Below are 11,661 nucleotides of genomic sequence, written 5' to 3'. Positions count from 1 at the left end.
GAGACGGTCTCTGACAGTTTGTGCAGAAATTCTTCAGTTGTGCAAACCCACAGTTTCTTCAGCTCTCCGGGTGGCTGGTTTCAGACGATCCCGCAGGTGAAGAAGCTGGATATGGAGGTCCTGGGCTGGCGTGGTTACACGTGGTCTGCGGTTGTGAGGCCGGTTGGACGTACTGCCAAATTCTATAAAACACCGTTGGAGGCGGCTGATGGGAGAGGAATTAACATAAAATTCTCTGGCAACAGCTCTGGTGGACATTCCTGCAGTCAGCACGCCAATTGCATGCTCCCTCAAAACTTGAGACATATTTGGCATTGTGTTGTGTGACAAAACTGCACATTTTAGAGTGCCCTTTTATTGTACCCAGCACAAGGTGCACCTGTGTAATGATCATGCTGTTTAATCAGCTTCTTGATTTGCCACACCTGTCAGGTGGATGGATTATAAGAAACTAGCTCCCTGATATACAGAAAATACCCGAGCTCTGAAGCAAGCTTCCATAAAATTGGAACGGAAATGGCGCTACACCAAACTGGAAGTCTTCCGACTAGCTTGGAAAGACAGTACTGTGCAGTATCGAAGAGCCCTCACTGCTGCTCAATCATCCTATTTTTCCAACTTAATTGAGGAAAATAAGAACAATCCAACATTTCTTTTTGATACTGTTGCAAAGCTAACAAAAAAGCAGCATTCCCCAAGGCTTTCACTCAGCAGTGATAAATTCATGATCATTAGAACACAAATTACAGACCTCTTTAAATCTGCGTATTCCTCCAAAGCTCAGTTGTCCTGAGTCTGCATAACTCTGCCAGGACTTAGTGTCACGCCCTGACCATAGAGAGCCCTTGGATTCTCTATAGTGATTTAGGTCATGGTGTGACTAGGGGGGTGTTCCAGAATGTGTATTTCTATGTTGGTGGTTTTGTATGGTTCCCAATTAGAGGCAGCTGGTAAACTGCTTTGTGGGATATTGTTTTGTGTTTGTGCATCACTTCTTCACGTTTCGTTATTGGTTTATTGTTTTTTGTGTAAAGTTTCACCGAAATAAAGATGTGGAACTTCAATCATGCTGCTCCTTGGTCCGCTCATTTTGAAGTTCGTGACAGAATATCCCACCAAACCAGGACCAAGCAGCGTGCCCAAAAGGGAAAGGAGTTTTGGGCATGGGAAGAAGTGATGGGTGTGTATTTCTATGTTGGTGGTTTTGTGTGATTCCCAATTAGAGGCAGCTGGTAATCCTTGCCTCTAATTGGGGATCATATTTAGGAAGCCCTATCTCCCACCTGCTTTGTGGGATATTGTTTTGTGTTTGTGCATGTGTACCACTTCTTCACGTTTCGTTATTGGTTCATTGTTTTTTGTGTAAAGTTTCACCGAAAGTACTTTATACTTTATAGTACTTTATCTCTTGACACATTGATGAAAATAATCATGGCCTCTAAAACTTCAAGCTGCATACTGGACCCTATTCCAACTAACTACTGAAAGAGTGTCGTGGTAATTTCTTGTATTACTCAATAAAGAGAGAGAGAGAGCCAACCACACACAAGTCAGAGTTATATTATAATGTCCATCTTTAATAATATATATGAGCTTCACCAAAGCCCTTTTTGACTCTCAGATCAATTCAGTGTCTATAAATGAATTCTCTGAGAGTGCTTACAAAACAATTCTTAGTTTCATTTATAGCCAAGATACACTCCTCTCAACTTACAAAGAATCCTTTACCCGAAAGAGGAGTATCCCATAGCTAGACAGCATCAGCTATAAATCATCATTCAGTTTGGTCTCCCAAAACGAGGTTTCAATCTCATGCTTGGTACCAAAACATCACCTCATCCAATGGCATACATCAATTGTCAATCCTAGATACTCCCAAACCTGGACAACCTCACTGAAGACAGTGAGCCTCTTAGGTCATATACCAGATCAAGATAAGGGCAACCTCAGAGGGGACATACAATGGTTCCAAACACTGCCTTACTCCTTCCCCCCATGAGAAAAGTAGGGAGTGACTGGAGTACAGACATTGTATGAGATAACTAACTGGTTCCCCATTAATAACGCCATCCCTTCACATGGTTTAGGAATAGTTACATACACATTCCCATAAGAAAACAATGTTCCATTCTGTCCTCCTCCCCTTCTGATATTCTACATAGCACCACATGGTTTAACAGATACATTGACATATGAAGACAAGCCTGACCTCTCCCCTCTCTGGGCCCCAAGTGACTAAGCCCTATCTCAGAAGGGAAAATGCAACTGCCCACAGTATCTCACAAGCATATGATGAAAATAACATCTTATCTATCTATGTTACCTAGCTAAATCTGATTCTGCCACGACAAGAGCTGCTTCCTGTGCTTGGCCCTCCTATGTTGAACATAATAAACGGCTCTCAATCCACCGGATGTGTACCAAACTCACTAAAAGTGGCAGTAATAAAGCCTCTTGAAAAAGCCAAACCTTGACCTAGAAAATATAAAAAACTATCGGCCTATATCGAATCTCCCATTCCTCTCAATTTTTTTTTAGAAAAAGCTGTTGCGCAGCAACTCATTGCCTTCCTAAAGACAAACAATGTATACGAAACGCTTCAGTCTGGTTTTAGACCCCATCATAGCACTGAGACTGCACTTGTGAAGGTGGTAAATTACCTTTTAATGGCGTCAGACCGAGGCTCTGCATCTGTCCTCATGCTCCTAGACCTTAGTGCTGCTTTTGATACCATCGATCACCACATTCTTTTGGAGAAATTGGTCTACACGTTCTGGCCTGGTTTAGATTTTATCTGTCGGAAAGATCTCAATTTGTCTCTGTGGATGGTTTGTCCTGTTGACAAATCAACTGTATATTTCGGTGTTCCTCAAGGCTCCGTTTTAGGACTACTATTGTTTTCACTATATATTTTACCTCTTGGTGATGTCATTTGGAAACATAATGTTAACTTTCATGGCTATGCGAATGACACACAGCTGGGTACTGGAGACACTGGTCTCTCCTCTTTCTCAAGTTAGACAATCTTTATTGAGACAGTGTTCCCCTCGTCTCGCTCCACAGAGAGACTCATTATAGAAGTTGTTACTCCCTTCTCAGGAGCAGACAAATACTGTCCTCTGACCTAGATCAGCCCTGTGAACAGACACACCCACACCGAGAGAGAGAGAGAGTTAGGTGAAAAAATATGAAATGCCCTTATGTTGATGACTTTTTTTCAAATCCAATGAGTTTTCCACGTTGATGCAGTGACCAAGATTAGTGGAATTTAAATGAATGAGGTGGTCCTTTCTGTAAAAATTGCCTTGTTTAATAAATGTATCTGGTTACGGTTGTCAAGCAGGACAAACAGTTCAAGTAGGCTATTCCTTTAGTCTCCCCTTTCCCCCAACTGCTCTATTCTTCTCCTTCAATAACTTTCTGTTTTCTTGTAGCAAGAAACAGAAACAGGCTATAATGCTTACCATGTTTTTTTCTCACTGAGATGGGTTCTTCAGTATGAGAATGTTTCTGTAGGCTGTAGCTTCTTTGTGTTGGTTTCTCAAAGGAGAGAAGGAAGGAAGGAAAGGTGGGTAAACCAGGACAGGAACATTATATGGGAATTTGATAGCTAGATTAGCTACGGTTGCCTGGTAGGTTGTTGCTCTGCCTTTCCCCTCTCAAACAAGAAGACATTTATGATAGATGCATGTGCAACCTTGTGGAACAGCCTGTTTTAAAACCTGGAATAAAATGGATTAAAGGTGGATTAACAAGTGACCCAGTGTGGAGTAAAAACAAACAGAGAGCCTCTACTGTGATCCAACAGTTGAACATCAGATGAGGAAGGAAATATCTTTGCTGATACATTTAGATACTTTAGCCTACAGGGAGGGTCTATATTATCCACATGACCATCAAATAATGTTTTGTATGTGCAGCTCCCTGTAACAGTTTCTCTCCACCAGAGAGCACTGTTGTTTAGTGAATGGTGAGGTATGTTACCCACACCTCAATCTGCAAATCTTACTACCAACTACCTTTTTACTTGCCCTCTCACTACATTGCTCTTTTTCAATTTCTCTCTTTCTTTCCTTCTCACTTTCTCTCTCTCTCTCTGCCTGACTGCTTGTCTCTCACTGTGCACCATCTTTGCTGGACCTGAGTGGGGTTGCCAAGTCGACCAGACAGGATGTTACCATAGCAATGGCTCGTTTAGGTAGGATACCATTGGATACCATGGGTTGGAGAGAAGAGAGGGGTGTTGGATGAGTCGCCCTTCCCAATTTATTTCCCCTCTCCTCCCCCTGCTGTACCCAAAGACATATACATGTTATATAGGGTCTGGGAAAGGTGGGGGTTGGAGGTTTGGGTTCATGGGAAGAGGCTGGAGGTGCTGGGGGTCTTGTTATGCCCAGGGGGCAGGACGGGCAGGGAGTGTACCAGTGGTTACTGGCCCATTAGCAGGAACAGGGTAAATCTTGCCTGGGGGCAAAGGGAGGGGGGACTGGCACCAGGCCAGGAGTGTGTGTATAATGTTGGGTTGGTTGCACTGATGGTTGTTTTATTGATCGAGACTGCACACGTGTGTTTAGCTTCTGACCGTCCACTAGATTGTCTCTGTGTGAATATATAATGGCTGCGTCTGACTCAGTCAAAGGATTAAAGACACGCGCATATTCCCCTGAGATATCTCTCCATGCGCTGCGCCTGACATAAAATCGTAGATAAACACAATGGTACATTCTGTTTTATTTTTATTTTGAATTCCTCTGTATAATATATTATTATAAATATTATCTAAATGTGATGAATTTATGTTTTAATAATGTAACAGTAGACTTTAATAAGATAGGAATGTGTTCACATACATGATCTCTGTGCAGAAGAGTGTCATCAAATGTTGATCATAATATAATGTAGGCCTACAGAAACACACCATCATTTACATTCAAAAGTTGATTAATATAAACGTAAATAAACAACACATTTTCAGATGGAGAGAAAGAAAATAAGTAACCTATTGTTACGAGTATTTAAAATGGCGAACTCATAAACCATTCCAGCATATTTGGGAAGCTCTTTAGGGTTTATTTTGATCCACTTTCTGCTATGCAAAATAATCAGATTTATTCAGCATATTGAATTTATATTAAGAACAGCCACAGCAACAACATCAACTAATACATGTGATAATAGGTCAATAAAAAGTATTTAATTATGTATACATTTTAGGTTAATTCTGGAAATGCTATAGGTCATATTGCCTTATAGCCTTTCACCGGATATAAGCAACAACAGTGGTGCAGAGGACAAATTCAATATTTTAATCCCAGTACAACATGCCTTTAAATTCTGTGTCAGAAAAGGTTACGCTACAGCAGTTTTTATTGAAGATTTTAAATTGGTTTGCAATGAGTAAGTTATAGGCTACTTTACGTTTTCGTTTAATTAAAAATGAAAAATAGAACATTCATAGCAAAGCGTCTTGAAATACACCCCCCCCCCCCGCACACGCACACACACACGCACGCACGCACGCACACACACACACACACACACACACACACACACACACACACACACACACACACACACACACACACACACACACACACACACACACACACACACACACACACACACACACACACACGAGGTCATGATGTTGAATAGTACATTATGTGTGGAATGAATATAATATAGCAACCTGAGACCTGGTTAAGAAGCAAACAAAAAAATAATTTTCTTTGTGTTATATTTAATTATTATTAATATTTTTGTTTTACAATTTTCTATAATTCTGGAGTGCATATCGAATATAGAAGCAAAGGTGGTGTCATTTTCTAGATAATTTTCTATGTAGATGCTTCTCGTATCATCGTATCACATAGTAAGTAAGCTTACTTTAATATTGTAATGCATTATTTCACAATAACCATCTCTATGTTTAATGCACGATATACAGGGTTTTAGGAAGAGATTTACACAGATAATTATTTATTTACATAGATAATATGCATTTCTCTAAAATATAATCATTACAAATCAGAACAAATTAAAATGTTCATGAATTCTGTATTGTAATTGCATATACTATCAGATATGTAATTACAGCATGTGATTTATGAAGATAATAATTCAGAAATTATTATATATTATATTAATTGTATTAGGCTGTATTATAATATATTATCCTATATTATCTTAGCCTGGATTATTATGAACAATTATAATAAGCCTATCATAACAATTATTCAGATTCTGTTAAACAATTATTTGTTTAAGTTTTTAAGGGTGAAAAAAATAAACATTTTTTTATACAATCACGGTTGGTTTATGGAATATTGTCGTGAAGACGCAGGGTTATTGTACGTTGAGTCTGTTGAGCCTCGAGAGACCGACAGATTGTGAAATCCACAATTAAATTATCATGACAATAGACGGGAGGAAAGAGAGAGAGCTTATGTAAGAAAAAGCTGAAAGGATCATAAATACATATGTAGGCCTTAGCCATTTATGACCAAAAATAGAAGACATTTTACAATTCGTTGTTTCTTCTTTTAGTCATAATATGGCTAGTGTTGGCCTATTTCTCTGAAGCACGCCAGATATAGCCTAACGCTGATTAAATGTATTATTTAATATTATTTAATAATGTAGCAGTAGTCTAGTTTTGTGTGGATTGAAAGAATAAATACTTGTCAAATAATGTGTTATATTTCAAGCATGCGACTGATGGTAGGCCTATGATACAAGGATGGGATATAGGCGATATACCTACTACTCAACTATATTTGCCCTATACATCTACATTTCACTTTAACCTTTTGTGACAAAATTATTATTCCAATTATTCCAACCCTTTCTTACAATATCAACATTACAATGATAATTCCATTACTTCACTATTATCTCCGAATATCTGTATCCTCTTTAGTCTTCCACATAGTCCCTCTTCGGTCCCTCTCCCCCTCTCTCCCCTCCCTTTCTCCTCCGCCGCATCCCATTGATGCTGCCTGCGCAATTTTGCACATGCGCAGTGGGGTAGTCTCAGCCATCTGCAGGAAACCAATTAGCAGGAATAAAGAGCTAAGTGTTTTTCTCTCCTCTATGTTCAGACCTCACTCTACCTCTCCCCCTCTCACACCCCTCCGTCCCTCTGTTTACTGTAGATATAGCTTTAAGAAGACGATTTTAGGAACACAGAGAGGAGGACTGTGTTATGCTGCTCTCTCTGCGGCTGTCCTCTCCTGCACGCTCTCTGGTCCAAAGGGAATATGTGGATGTTCAGTAGACCCGCTATTTGACTGGATTACTACAGATACAGATACAGTTCAAGGAGTCCAGAGACGCCGCCGCCACAGCCGCACAGATGTGAGTCTGCGTTTGTTTCTAACTGTTCGTGATATCCCTCAAACTACTGGGGGATATCGCGGATATTGGCTGTGCTGTTGAATGGAAAGAAGAGCTTTGTGCCGTTATAGGCTGTTGTGGTTTTTATCTCTTGAGTAGGCTAAACAAAGACAGAAGTACGCTACAGTAATATAAACATCGTCATAGTCACCATTCCAGTTTTTATCAGGGTAGGATATCATTCTCTCTCTAAAGCGAATTCCCGTTAATCAGTATGCCCCCACCTCTCTCTCTCTCTCTCTTTCTCTCTCACACACACACTCACACACACTCTCTCTCTCTCTCTCTCTCACACACACACACACACACACACACACACACACACACACACACACACACACACACACACACACACACACACACACACACACACACACACACACACACACACACACACACTTTCCCTAAGTAATGGTTTCCCATACTAGATAGACATATAGTGGGGAATAATTGTGTAAATCATTTTAGATTTGTTATCGATAGACCAGGCTATTGATCTGTGTAAATGAAAACCTTTAGAGCCAAGGCCAGTGGAGTAGCTAGTAGAGGTAGAAGTTCACCTGACAAAGACTATTGTTTATTGTGTTGCAGTAATTAACACTCAGTACTATGTGCATGCATTTCTTCCTTTAAATTCTTCTCTCTCTTCCTCTCTCTCTTCCTCTCTCTCTCTCTCTCTCGCTCTCCATCTCTTTCTCAGGTGGGGTAGTGATGCGTGGCTGCTGTAGGAGCCATTATGGACAGCGGTGAGGGAGGGAGAGGAAGGGATGGAGGGAGAGAGGGAGGAGAACCTGACATCAGCACCAAGCCGTTATCTCATCCTCTCCTGACCCCGGAAGTGATTCCTTGTAAGGGGTCGCCCTCTCGTACCTCAGCCCCGGCCCCTGCCAAAGAGCCCTCCAACCTGATCCAGACAGAGCAGGGGGGTGCAGAGGGGACCGCAGGCAGAGAGGAGACCCCAGAAGGGGAGCGGGGTATATACTCACAGAATAATGGTGTGACACTGAAAGAAGAGCAAGAGAAGGAAGAGAAGCTAAATGAGAAGAAGGAGAAAGAAAGATTGTTACTAGTGGACGACAGAGAGGAAACGGGAAGAAAAAACCTTGCACCAGCCCTCAGCAGCAAAGACAGAGGAGAAGAGGAAAAAGAGAAGAAAGAGGAAGAGGAGGAGGAGAGGGAAGAGGCCATCTCAAACCAAAGCCAAACCAAATCCAAATGTAGTCTATTACCTCGACAGAGCCAGCACAGTTCTGCTTCCAGCACTGTTATGGCCAGTGGCACATTGAACAGCAACATCCACATCACTCCTTCCAATTCTCCAAAGCACTCTACCTCTCCTTCTACCTGTCCAAAGCTCTCATTATCACCTTCCAATTTTCCAAAGCACTCTACCTCTCCTTCCACCTCTCCAAAGCGCTCCAGCTTTTCCCCCTTCTCTCCTTATCCTCAGAACGAGACAGAGGTGAGAGACACAGGAGAAGTGCAGGGCAATAGTCCTAGTTTTCCTCTGAGCTTTAAACCCCAGCAGTCTGCTCTGTCTAAGTCCACCAGCCCACCCGCTAAGGATGATGGTAGGGCAGACGCCACTCACACTTCCCTTATTGCCAATGGAGACACTGCCAAAGTTCCAAAACCAAACAACAACCCAGAAGTGAGAGATGGAGATAGAGAGATGGAAATAGAAAGAGATGATGATGAGGGAAATGGAGAGAAAGAAAGAGAGGGAGATGAGAACATAGAGACTGTATCTAAGTACCTCCACTCCTCTCCCTCCTCTTCCTCCTCACCCTCCTCTCCAGTCTCACTGAACAGTCACATGGCATTGATGCACTCCCGGAACTCCTGCAAGACGCTTAAATGCCCCAAATGTAACTGGCATTACAAGTCCCAGCAGACACTGCAAGTCCACCTCAGAGAAAAACACCCAGAGTCTGGGGGCTCATGTGTGTGTGGGGGCTTGGGGGAGAATTGTGTTTGTGGAGGGTCAAGGGGTGTGTGTCTGTACTGTAGCACAGGGAAGGCCCATCCTCGTCTATCCCGGGGGGAGAGTTATGTCTGTGGGTACAAGCCCTACCGCTGTGATGTGTGTGATTACGCCACGTCCTCTAAAGGAAACCTCAGCATACACATGCAGTCAGACAAACACCTCAGCAACGTACAGGCAGCGGGACAAACACAACATGCGCACAGCACACACAGCGGAGGCTCCACTGTCAGAGACACGGCAGGCGATCAGGTGTACGGCCACACACACCCCGAAGTCACGCAGCCCCCTGAAAACACACCACCCTACCCCAGCCATCCCTCCTCCCAGGGTAAGAGGTGGCGGTGTGAGGTGTGTGATTATGAGACCAGCATTGCGCGGAACCTGCGCATACACACCACCAGTGAGAAACACACACAAAATGTGCTGCGCCTGAAACACACACACAACGTACTGCAGCTGCAGAGAAGCTACTACCTGGCTCACTGCAGGAGTCTGCCTCCTCAACTCACACTGCTACACAGCATAGGTGAGAGACTACACACACACTGACACATACTAAATTACTGTTTTGTTGGGCTCTGTTCACTGGCACATCAAGTTAGGTTGATACTTGATTATATCCATGCTTATATGTATGTTTTGTCACGGCCTGTCTGTGTGTGTGTCTATCTGTGTGTCTGTGTTCTGTGTGTGTCTGTGTGTGTGTGTTCTAGGTGGGCAGCAGTCTTTGGATATGCATCAACTAACAGCAGAGGAGCCAGTTGCCCCAGATTCAACCCTGACCCCCTCCCCCTCTCCTCCTCCCTCCTCCTCACCATCCCCTTCTCCATCCCCCTCTCCCCCTCCTCCCCTGTCTCTCTCCCCCTCTCCCCCTCCTCCCCTGTCTCTCTCCTCCTCTTCTCCACTCTACTGTGGTGTGTTCCGGTGCCTGGTGTGTTTCAGTTTCTCCTCTGACAGTCTGGAGTCTCTTGGGTCTCACCTGAGTGCCCCCCGCTCCCTGCCCCAGTCTGAGTGGCGTTGTCTGGTGGCCGGAGGCTGCTATTGCAGGCTGTGTGGCTACAGCACCCCCCTCACAGCTAACTTCACCTTGCACTGCCAGACAGACAGACACAGGGCCCGCTACCAGCTGGCTGCCCACCTCTGGGAGAGAGGGGAGAAGGGGGAGGCTGTGGACTGGGAGGAAGTTGGGAAGTTGGTTGCTACAGGCAACCTGGTCCAGCTGAAGTGTAACGTGTGTGACTTCCAGACCACCAGCTTGGAGAAACTGAGAATACACAGCGTCAACTCCCAACACCAGGCCAGCCTCAGAGTCTACAGGGTCAGTACAAACACAATAATTGCTGTTTTGGGCTATATAATTGTTTAGAAATATTTGGCATATAGACAGCAAATAAAACACAGAGACCAGATTTATTTTGTACATATTTCTTTCTATCACACCTTGTATAACTCCAACTTCCCCCTCTCTCTTTCCCTCTCTCTAGTTCTTAGAGCAGTATGACAGTGCAGTAGCTGGAGGCTCCTGGTCGTTCCACTGTGTCTTGTGTAATTACTCCTCCCGATCTAAACTCCACCTACTGAGACACACCCACTCCACGGGTCATTATAAGAGGGAGGAGCTTCACCGCTTGCAGCTTGTGAAAAGGAGGAGCCTGAATAAAGGAGAGGAGCTAGCTGCCATCTTCAGCATCAGGAAGTGTACCAGTCCTGAGATAGGTAAGAAATTCAGCTCATATTTTCCCATTCCCTTCTCTCTGAAGTGTGCACTTGTTCATTCCTCCTGAGGAATTTAAAAGTATGGGATTATTGTAGACATTGGCAAGAGGGAATTTCGACCATATTTTGTACATCAGTCCAGAACAAATGTATAAATAGGATAGAGAAAATTAACTGTAGGCCTAGGATAAGTCAATGGAAAGAGGAAATTAGAAGAAACTTGGAGAGATGGAGCAAGGTGAAGAGAGAGTGATTGAGAGAAAATGAATGATTGATTATGGTCAGGGGTCAATTGGCTTAATTGATTTGTCGATACACATGCTCGTTACATCCCCTATCACCCCGACAACGCTAACGAGCACCTACCGACTCACTGCTATTGAACTGTAGGGTGGCAGGTAGCCTAGCGGTTAAGCGCTTTGGACCAGTAACCGATAAGTTGCTGGTCGAATTCCAGAACTGACTAGGTGAACAAAAATCTGATGTCGTGCCCTTGAGCAAGGCATTTAACCCTAATTGCTCCTGTAAGTCACTCTGGATAAGAGCATCTGTTAAATGACTCA

The sequence above is a fragment of the Salvelinus namaycush genome, chromosome 21 (genome assembly GCF_016432855.1).
Source record: "Salvelinus namaycush isolate Seneca chromosome 21, SaNama_1.0, whole genome shotgun sequence".
Classification (NCBI taxonomy): Eukaryota; Metazoa; Chordata; class Actinopteri; order Salmoniformes; family Salmonidae; genus Salvelinus; species Salvelinus namaycush.
The sequence above is the reverse complement of the archived record's forward strand: the minus strand, read 5'-3'. Positions refer to the sequence as shown.